Raw genomic sequence first — 7,615 nt, 5'->3', positions numbered from 1 at the left:
CTTTCTTTCTTTCTTTCTTTCTTTCTTTCTTTCTTTCTTTCTTTCTTTCTTTCTTTCTTTCTTTCTTCCTTTCTTTCTTTCTCTTTCTTTCTGTCTGTCTTTCTTTCTTTCTTTTTTCTTTCTTTCTTTCCTTCTTTCCTTCCTTCTTTCTTTCCTTCTTTCTTCCATTCACAAAATCTTCTATTTGGTTTCTATTTAAATTATAATGTAAAAAAATTATAAGTTGGAATATTTGATGATATGGGAGCAAGGTGAAACCAAGTCAAAGAGCGACATCCATTTAAATTAATCAAAAATACCAATTAAAAAGATTCCACCATTCTTTAATTAAATGTAGCCATCACATCTCAGTTGCCCAAGATTTGGAAAGACTGGGGCAGAAGGGGTGTGTGATGGATTCAGCGGCTTCTGTGGGAGCTCTCGCCACCCAGCTCCATAGAAGGGGTTCATGGCGTTCCTCCTGTTAATGTCTCTCTTGATCTGGCACACAGAGCAAACAGGACAGAAGACGGTGGCCATGTAGTCATCACAAATCAATCCAGGAATGCCGTTTCAGATTCAGTAGTCCTCACTGCCATTGTTCCACACAGACAACATTCATTCATGTCGGCCGCCACTTGACATTCAAGACAGGTGAAGCGGAAGGCCCCACAGAGGCAGACTCTACAGTCACTGAGGCAATCACACAGGCTGGTCTGCCAGTTGGACTTTTGAGGACCACAAACAAATCCAGGTTGAGTCACAGTGACTGTCGGTGCCTGAGCGATCTTCAATGCGAGGTCTCAAAAGACCAAGTAGTTCAAAGGCTTGAGCAGACAGGAATCCTGTGGTCTGGGGTTGAGTCTTACTACCTATAGTGCATTTCCTTAATTAGTGATTGACGTGGGGAGGGGGGTCCTGGTGCTATGCTTCCAGGTTCCTGTCTTGAGTTTGTGCCCTGACTACAAGCTATGAGCTGAAAAAACAAACAAACAAAAACCCGTCTTCCCCAAGTTGTGCTTTGCTTATCATGTCTTAACACAGCAATAGAAACCCTAATTAAGTCTTTGCAAACTAAAAGTCAAAGGATGGAAATCAATCTACTAAGTAAATGGAAGCTAAAACCAAACTCTTAGAACTGCCTTCATTCCTGATAAAGTCAAGTTCAAACCTTCAAACCAAAAATAGCCAGAAGAGATAAATAAAGTTTAACATTACTGAAGGGTGCAATTCTTCAGGAGCAAATAATAGAGACACTACCACAATACTTTTAGACTTGATAAACATTTTTAGCAAAATAACAGTTTTTAAAAGCAACATGCAAAACAAACAAACAAACAAACAAACAAAGTTGTTTAAACATATTAAAACCAAGGGGCAACCTAAGAAACAAGAAAATAGGATAACTATTTACACAAAAATACTAGGGCTCATGTTTATTAAGAAGCCTTAAAATGCATGAAAGACAGATCCAGGTACAATAATAATCAAAGATTTCAATAATTTCCATTCAAATCTTTGTTTTGTTTTGCCAGATAGGGTTTCACCATGAAGCCTTGCTGGGCTATAACTTGGTATTCAATCAGGCTGGCCTCAAACTCACAGAGGTCCATGGGTTAGGGTTAGGGCTAGGGTTAGGGTTAGGGTTAGGGTTAGGGTTAGGGTTAAGTCCCCCTGTCTCTGCTTCTAGAATACTGAGATTAAAGACTGTGACACCATGCCTTGTCTCATCTTTACAAAAGTCTCTGGGATGGTTACCTTTAATTGGCAACCCAATAGTCTGGAATCAGCTGGGAAGAGAATCCAGATGAGTGACTGTCAACATGGGTTTAGCCTTTGGGCAAGCCTGTGGAGAATGTCTTATGTAAGTTAACTGATGTGAGAAGACCCAGCCTACTATGAGTGGCACCATCCCCTAGCCAGGGCCCCTGATCTGTTTTAGGAGTGGGGAACTGAGCTGAGCACCAGCAGGTATGTGTGCAGTCATTTCTTTCTCCCTTCAACTGTAGTTTTGATTTGACTTGCTGTTTGATGTTTTTGCCTTGACTCTCCCACAATGATAGAAGACAACCTAGAATTCAAGCTGAAATACAAACCCTTTTCTCTCTAAGTGGTTGTGTGTGAGGGAGGGAGAGAGAGAGAGAGAGAGAGAGAGAAAGAGAGAGAGAAAGAGAGAGTCAGAGACAGACAGATGGGGGAGAGAGACAGACACACACACACAAACAGAGAGAGAGAGGGGAGGGGAAGGAGAGGGAGAGGTATTATTTTAAATTTCAAGAACAGAAATGAAATTTGGAGTTTCCAAAGTAAAAGTAAGCAAAGAGACTTCATAACTAAAACATGCCAGATATCAACTGGACTTAAGAGGTATCAACAGACTTGTCCATCTAAACTATACAAAGTATATGTTATTCTTATTTAGCCATAGAATCTTCTTTAAAACTAATCTGAATCTGTTGTCTGCCTGTGGATCCTGCTCTCCTAACTGAGCTGCCTTGTCTTGTCTCAGTGGGAGAGCATGTGCCTAGTTCTGTAGTAACTTGATGTGCCAGGATGGGTGATTATCCAGGAGGGCTCCTCCTACTCAGAGGAGGAATAGGGAAAGGGCTGTGTGAGGGGAGGCCTGGGAGAAAAGGGGTCTGTGATCAAGATGTAATGTGAATAAATAAATTAATTAATGAAAAACAAAACCAATATAAAACACAAAACAATCCTCAACAAACAAAAGGAAGATTTGAAAACCCTTATGTTTCATTATACAATAATACTAGAATAGAACTAAAACTAAAAATTAACAGCAACAAAAACTACACACATTCTAGGAAAGTGAGAAATTCATTTCTAAATGAGCAATGTGTCATTGAAGAAGCAAGGGAAGAAAAATTTTAAATCCCCAGAGTCAGATGAAAACAGCAGCTCAACTTGCCAGAACTTCTGGGCACTTATGAGGCATTCTACAAGGAAAGGTGGTAGTCATTCATGTTTACATTAGCAAAACGAATCAGTCAGTCCTCAAATAAATAATTAAATAATGTACTGCAAGGTTCTAGGAGAAAGACGGGGCAAATGTGTATGCAGTAGATAGCAAGAAAAATAAAGAAAATGTTAAGAATCAATAAAATGGAGACTAAGAGAGCAATACACACAGCCTATCAAAGAGCTGGTCTTTGACAAGATAAACAAGTTTGATAATCCTCATAGAGAAAAAGAGAGAAACTCTCAAGTGAAGAAAGTGGGAGACAAAGCAGGGAATGTTAACACAGATGACAGTAAAATCCAAAAGATCATTAGGGACTACTTTGACAATTAAATTTCAAAACCTTAAAAGTCTAGAAGAAATGGATACATTTCTAAGCACAAATGATCTACTAGAGTTAAATCAAGAAAATATAAGCAGCATAATTAGACTCAATATAACCAATAATACTGAAGCAGCAATTAAACATCTCCCCACAAAGAAAAGTCTCAGACTAGATAGATTCACTGCTTAATTCTACCAAACTCTTAATGAAGATTTAACACAATACTCTCAAACCTTTCCACCAAATAGAAAGAGAAGGAACAGGACCAAAGTCATTCTACAAAACCAATAAAACCCTAATTCTAGAGCCAAATAAGGATACAACAACAAAAACTAAAAACTGTAGACCAACTTCCTTTAAGAATTCACAACAAAATACTTGCAAACCAAGTTCAGAATTCAATAGATAATACATCATAATCAAATTAGGTTCATCTCAGGGAAGCACAATTAGTCTAACATATGCAAATCAATACATGTAATTATAGTGAGCTTAAGGACAGAAATCAAAAGATTTTCTCAAGAGATACAGAAAAGGCATTTGAAAATGCTCAATATCAATAGACATCTCAAAGAAACTAGAAATAAAAGAAACATTATAAAGACCCTGTAAAAGCTTACAGCCGACTACATGGGAAAATCTGAGAGGATTTCTTCTAAAATCTGGAACATGACAAGGTCTGAACTGTCTCATTATGAAACCTTCTAAGAAAGATAAGTTAAAAAAATTATTATTCACAAGAGTTTCAAAAACAGCTAGACATGAACCTAAATAAAGAATATGGATGCCTCTAAAGTAAGGCCTTTAAGACACTGAAGAAAGAAATTAAAATTGACATTAGAAGATGTAAATGTCTTCTATGCTTATGGAATGACATAAGTTAATATTGTAAAACTAACTGGACCACTGAAAGGGAGTATAGTTCAATTCAATGTCCAACAAAAGTCTAATGTTGTTTTTGACAGAAATTCTAAAGATCATATAGAACCATGAAAGTCATTAAAAAGTCAAAGCAGTCCTAAGCAGAAAGAACAACTGTGTAGGTATCGTAATAGCTGACTTCAAATTGTACCACAGCACCACAGTGACAAAGATGGTGGTACTGAACAAACTAAACCAACGGACTGGATTAGAGTAACCAGAAATTAGAGCCCACACAATTGTAGCCAAATAATTTTTAATAAAGGTATCAAAAACATACGTTAGAAAAAAGATAGCTTTAAATAATACTAGGAGACCCAGATTGTCACACGTCAAAGGATGAAATCAGGTTAGTGTGTCTCATACTGCACAAAAATAAATTTGTAATTGATCTAAAATCTTAATATAAGGCGTGAAACACTGAAACTGCTAGAGGTAATTGCCTCAAGACAGAAACATAGACAATGAGTCTCTAAAAAGGACCCTGTGACACAGAACATAACCCCAAGGATTGACAAATAGGAATAAATAAAATAAACAAAGGAAATAAACAGCCTCCCCATAGTAAGGAAACGTTCACTAGAGTCGAGATTCAGATTATACAGAAAAAAAGGAGGATTTTGTTTGCTAACTACACTTTCAACAAAGGATTAATATTTAAGCATGTATATGTATATGTGTATGTATATATCACACAAAAGTAAATTTTCTAGTCAATTAATGCAGCTAAAGGACTAAACAGGCAGTTCTCAAAAGAAGAAACACAAATGACCAATACATTTTTAAAGAAGAGTTCAACATCATTTACCATCAGGAAAACACAAGCTAAAACTGTACCCAGACTCAGAAAACAATCACCAACAAACACTGGCAAGAGCAGGGGAGGAGGAGGGGGAAGGAAGACTCCTTGTCAGTGTTGGGGCAAGTATGAACCCATGCGGCCTCTATGGAAATCATCATGGAGGTTTTTCAAAACACTAAAAATAAAACTACCAATGACTCAGCCTTTTTATTCCCGGAATAGACCAAAGGATCCTAAGCACAATCAGAAGATGCTTGCCCATCCATGCTTATTGCTGTCCTATTCACAAAAGCTAAGAAATGCAAAGACCTAGACACCCATCAGTAGAATAGTAGCTAACGATATGGTGCATGCATGTAATAAAATTGAGTTTGACTGAAAAAAAAATCAGAATATTTGCAAGGAAACAGATAGAATAGAAATCCCTGTGCTAATTAAATAAGCCAGGTTGAGAAACATAAATTTCACATTGTTTTTCTCTTGTACATGTGTCTCTCTCTATGCATGTATCTTGGATGCAGGGCAAAAGGTTCCCTGGTTTCCATCAGGCTGTGTGGCTGGTGAGGGGTAGCCATGTTTGAGCCTAATGATTCCTTGGCTCCTTTTAGTGTTATTTAACAGGGTGCTGTAAACTTAAAATATACAAATGTATAATAAATTCTATTAGGAACCAAAGGGAACAAATAGTCATTATGTCCATTTTGAACTACATTTTGCTATCATCTCTGTCCTTAAAATTACTTTAAAAGGATTTGTTTTTATTTGTGTGTGTGTGTGTGTGTGTGTGTGTGTGTGTGTGTGCGTGCGTGCGCGCACGCGCGTGCATCATGCATTAGTGCAGCTGCTCACTGAGGAAAGAAAGGGGTGCTACATCCTTGGTCAAGAGTTAACAGGCAGTTGTGAGCTGACCAACCTGATGGCTAGGAACTGAACTTGTGTCCTCTGGAAGAGAAGCAAGTACTCTTAACCACTGAACCATCTCTCCAAACCTTCATTTTTTTTAATTGACAAAACTTGTATATATTCAGGAGGGTGTGTGCAATGTTTCTATTCCATGTATCATGTATGGTTCAAATCAAGGTGAATATAGCTATCTCCTTAAAGGTCAGATTGGCTTTCACAGAAACACTCCTGGCCTGTGTCACTGAACCGGGTTGAGGGTATGGTACCCTCCAGCCCATCCTTACGAATGACGATCATTTGCTCTACTTGCATGCTGTAGTGGTGGTGTTGGGATGGAACCTTGAAGCTTACTGTGGTGGATGTTTTTACCCCACAGGAATCTGTAGACACTGCAAACCAGGGCTTCGTCTCTTCTTCCCCCTGCTGACTGGTTGTAGGCATTTATCATCACAGCCCAGCACTCCTCCTCCTTCTGGTTGTAGCTGCTTTCCACACTCTGGGATTTGCAAGATGAGCAGAGACAGAGATGAGAAGTCTTTCACTCACTGCTAGCAGCATAGAGCAGCCTTTCTTTGTGAGCCTTGACTCGAGACATATAGCTGAATGCTGGGTCCCGAATAGACCCCAGGTGGGAAGGAAGAAAATCACCAGAACCTTCATTTGGGGATAGGAGAAGATGTAGAAAGAATCTCTCATAAACATCACCAAATGTAGGGCGAATCTCTTATAAACATCACCTGTCAATAAAACAACAACTGATGGCCAATGAGCTGAGACAGAAAATAGAAGGTGGGACATTGGCAGGTAGAGAGAGGATTCTGGGAAATACTAAGATAAGAGTGATGAGAAGAGAGCCTTGAGAGATGAGATGGGAGGAGGACCCGGGAGATGGACATAAAGGGTGAGACAGAAAGGAGACTTAAAGGGATACAGAAGAGGTGACTACATGGTAGACAAAGAATAGTTTTAATGGGTTGGACAAGTTATGAGCGAGTCAGGGAATGAGCCAAAGTTTATGGCCAAGGCATTTAATAATAAATAATTAGTCTCAGAGGTGTCTTTCTGAGAGCTGGGACTTGGAAGGAAAGCAGATGTGTTTTTTTTTTTCCCAAAGAGAATCTTAGAGCTCCCTTCTCTGCAGGTCCAATCTCAGGGATTTGTTGTAGGGACAGACCACGACAGTGGCTGCCTACATCTTCCTAGGTCTCATTGACCCTCCATCCTCCTTCCCTGCATTTTATGTAGCTCTGTGACAAGGAGATATCCACACACTCATTAAAGAAGTCACATAGAAACAAGGAACAGAGTTGAGTGACCCAACGTTGGAGACAGGAGGCAGGTCTTAGACCTCAAGTCTTTAGTCCAAGAGAATGGATAGATGAAGGCATGCTGACTAAGGAGGGGACAGGTGGCCACCCCTTTTTTTCTTACATTGTTTCTAAGCTTTCCAGAATGGCATCTTACCCCGGAGGTAACTGAGTCCAGCAGGCAGGGAGCCCCCATCCCTTGATACTTTCCAGACTTGCTGTATGCTCCCAAGGGAGCAAACAGAATGACAAAGATCTGTGTAGCCAAGGGCACCAGCTTTGGAAGGTGTGTGATGGAAATGAATGGAAAGCATTTCCGTGGGTGAACTTTGTTGTTCTATGTCTTTATTCCAGTGATGCTACTGTCTTTATTCGGACTTCTTAAACTCAGTTGTTATGTC

The 7,615-nt window shown here is 39.2% G+C and overlaps 1 pseudogene; it reads right to left on the bottom strand.

The window, feature by feature from the left end:
- Positions 1–327: 327 nt before the first annotated feature.
- LOC127664537 (placenta-specific gene 8 protein-like) lies at positions 328–7,410 on the bottom strand (annotated as a pseudogene).
- Between the last annotated feature and the right edge of the window lie 205 nt (positions 7,411–7,615).

This window comes from Apodemus sylvaticus, chromosome 14, assembly GCF_947179515.1.
Source record: "Apodemus sylvaticus chromosome 14, mApoSyl1.1, whole genome shotgun sequence".
In the NCBI taxonomy this organism is placed as follows: domain Eukaryota; kingdom Metazoa; phylum Chordata; class Mammalia; order Rodentia; family Muridae; genus Apodemus; species Apodemus sylvaticus.
Note: the sequence above shows the minus strand (reverse complement) of the source record. Positions and strands in the feature narration are given on the sequence as shown.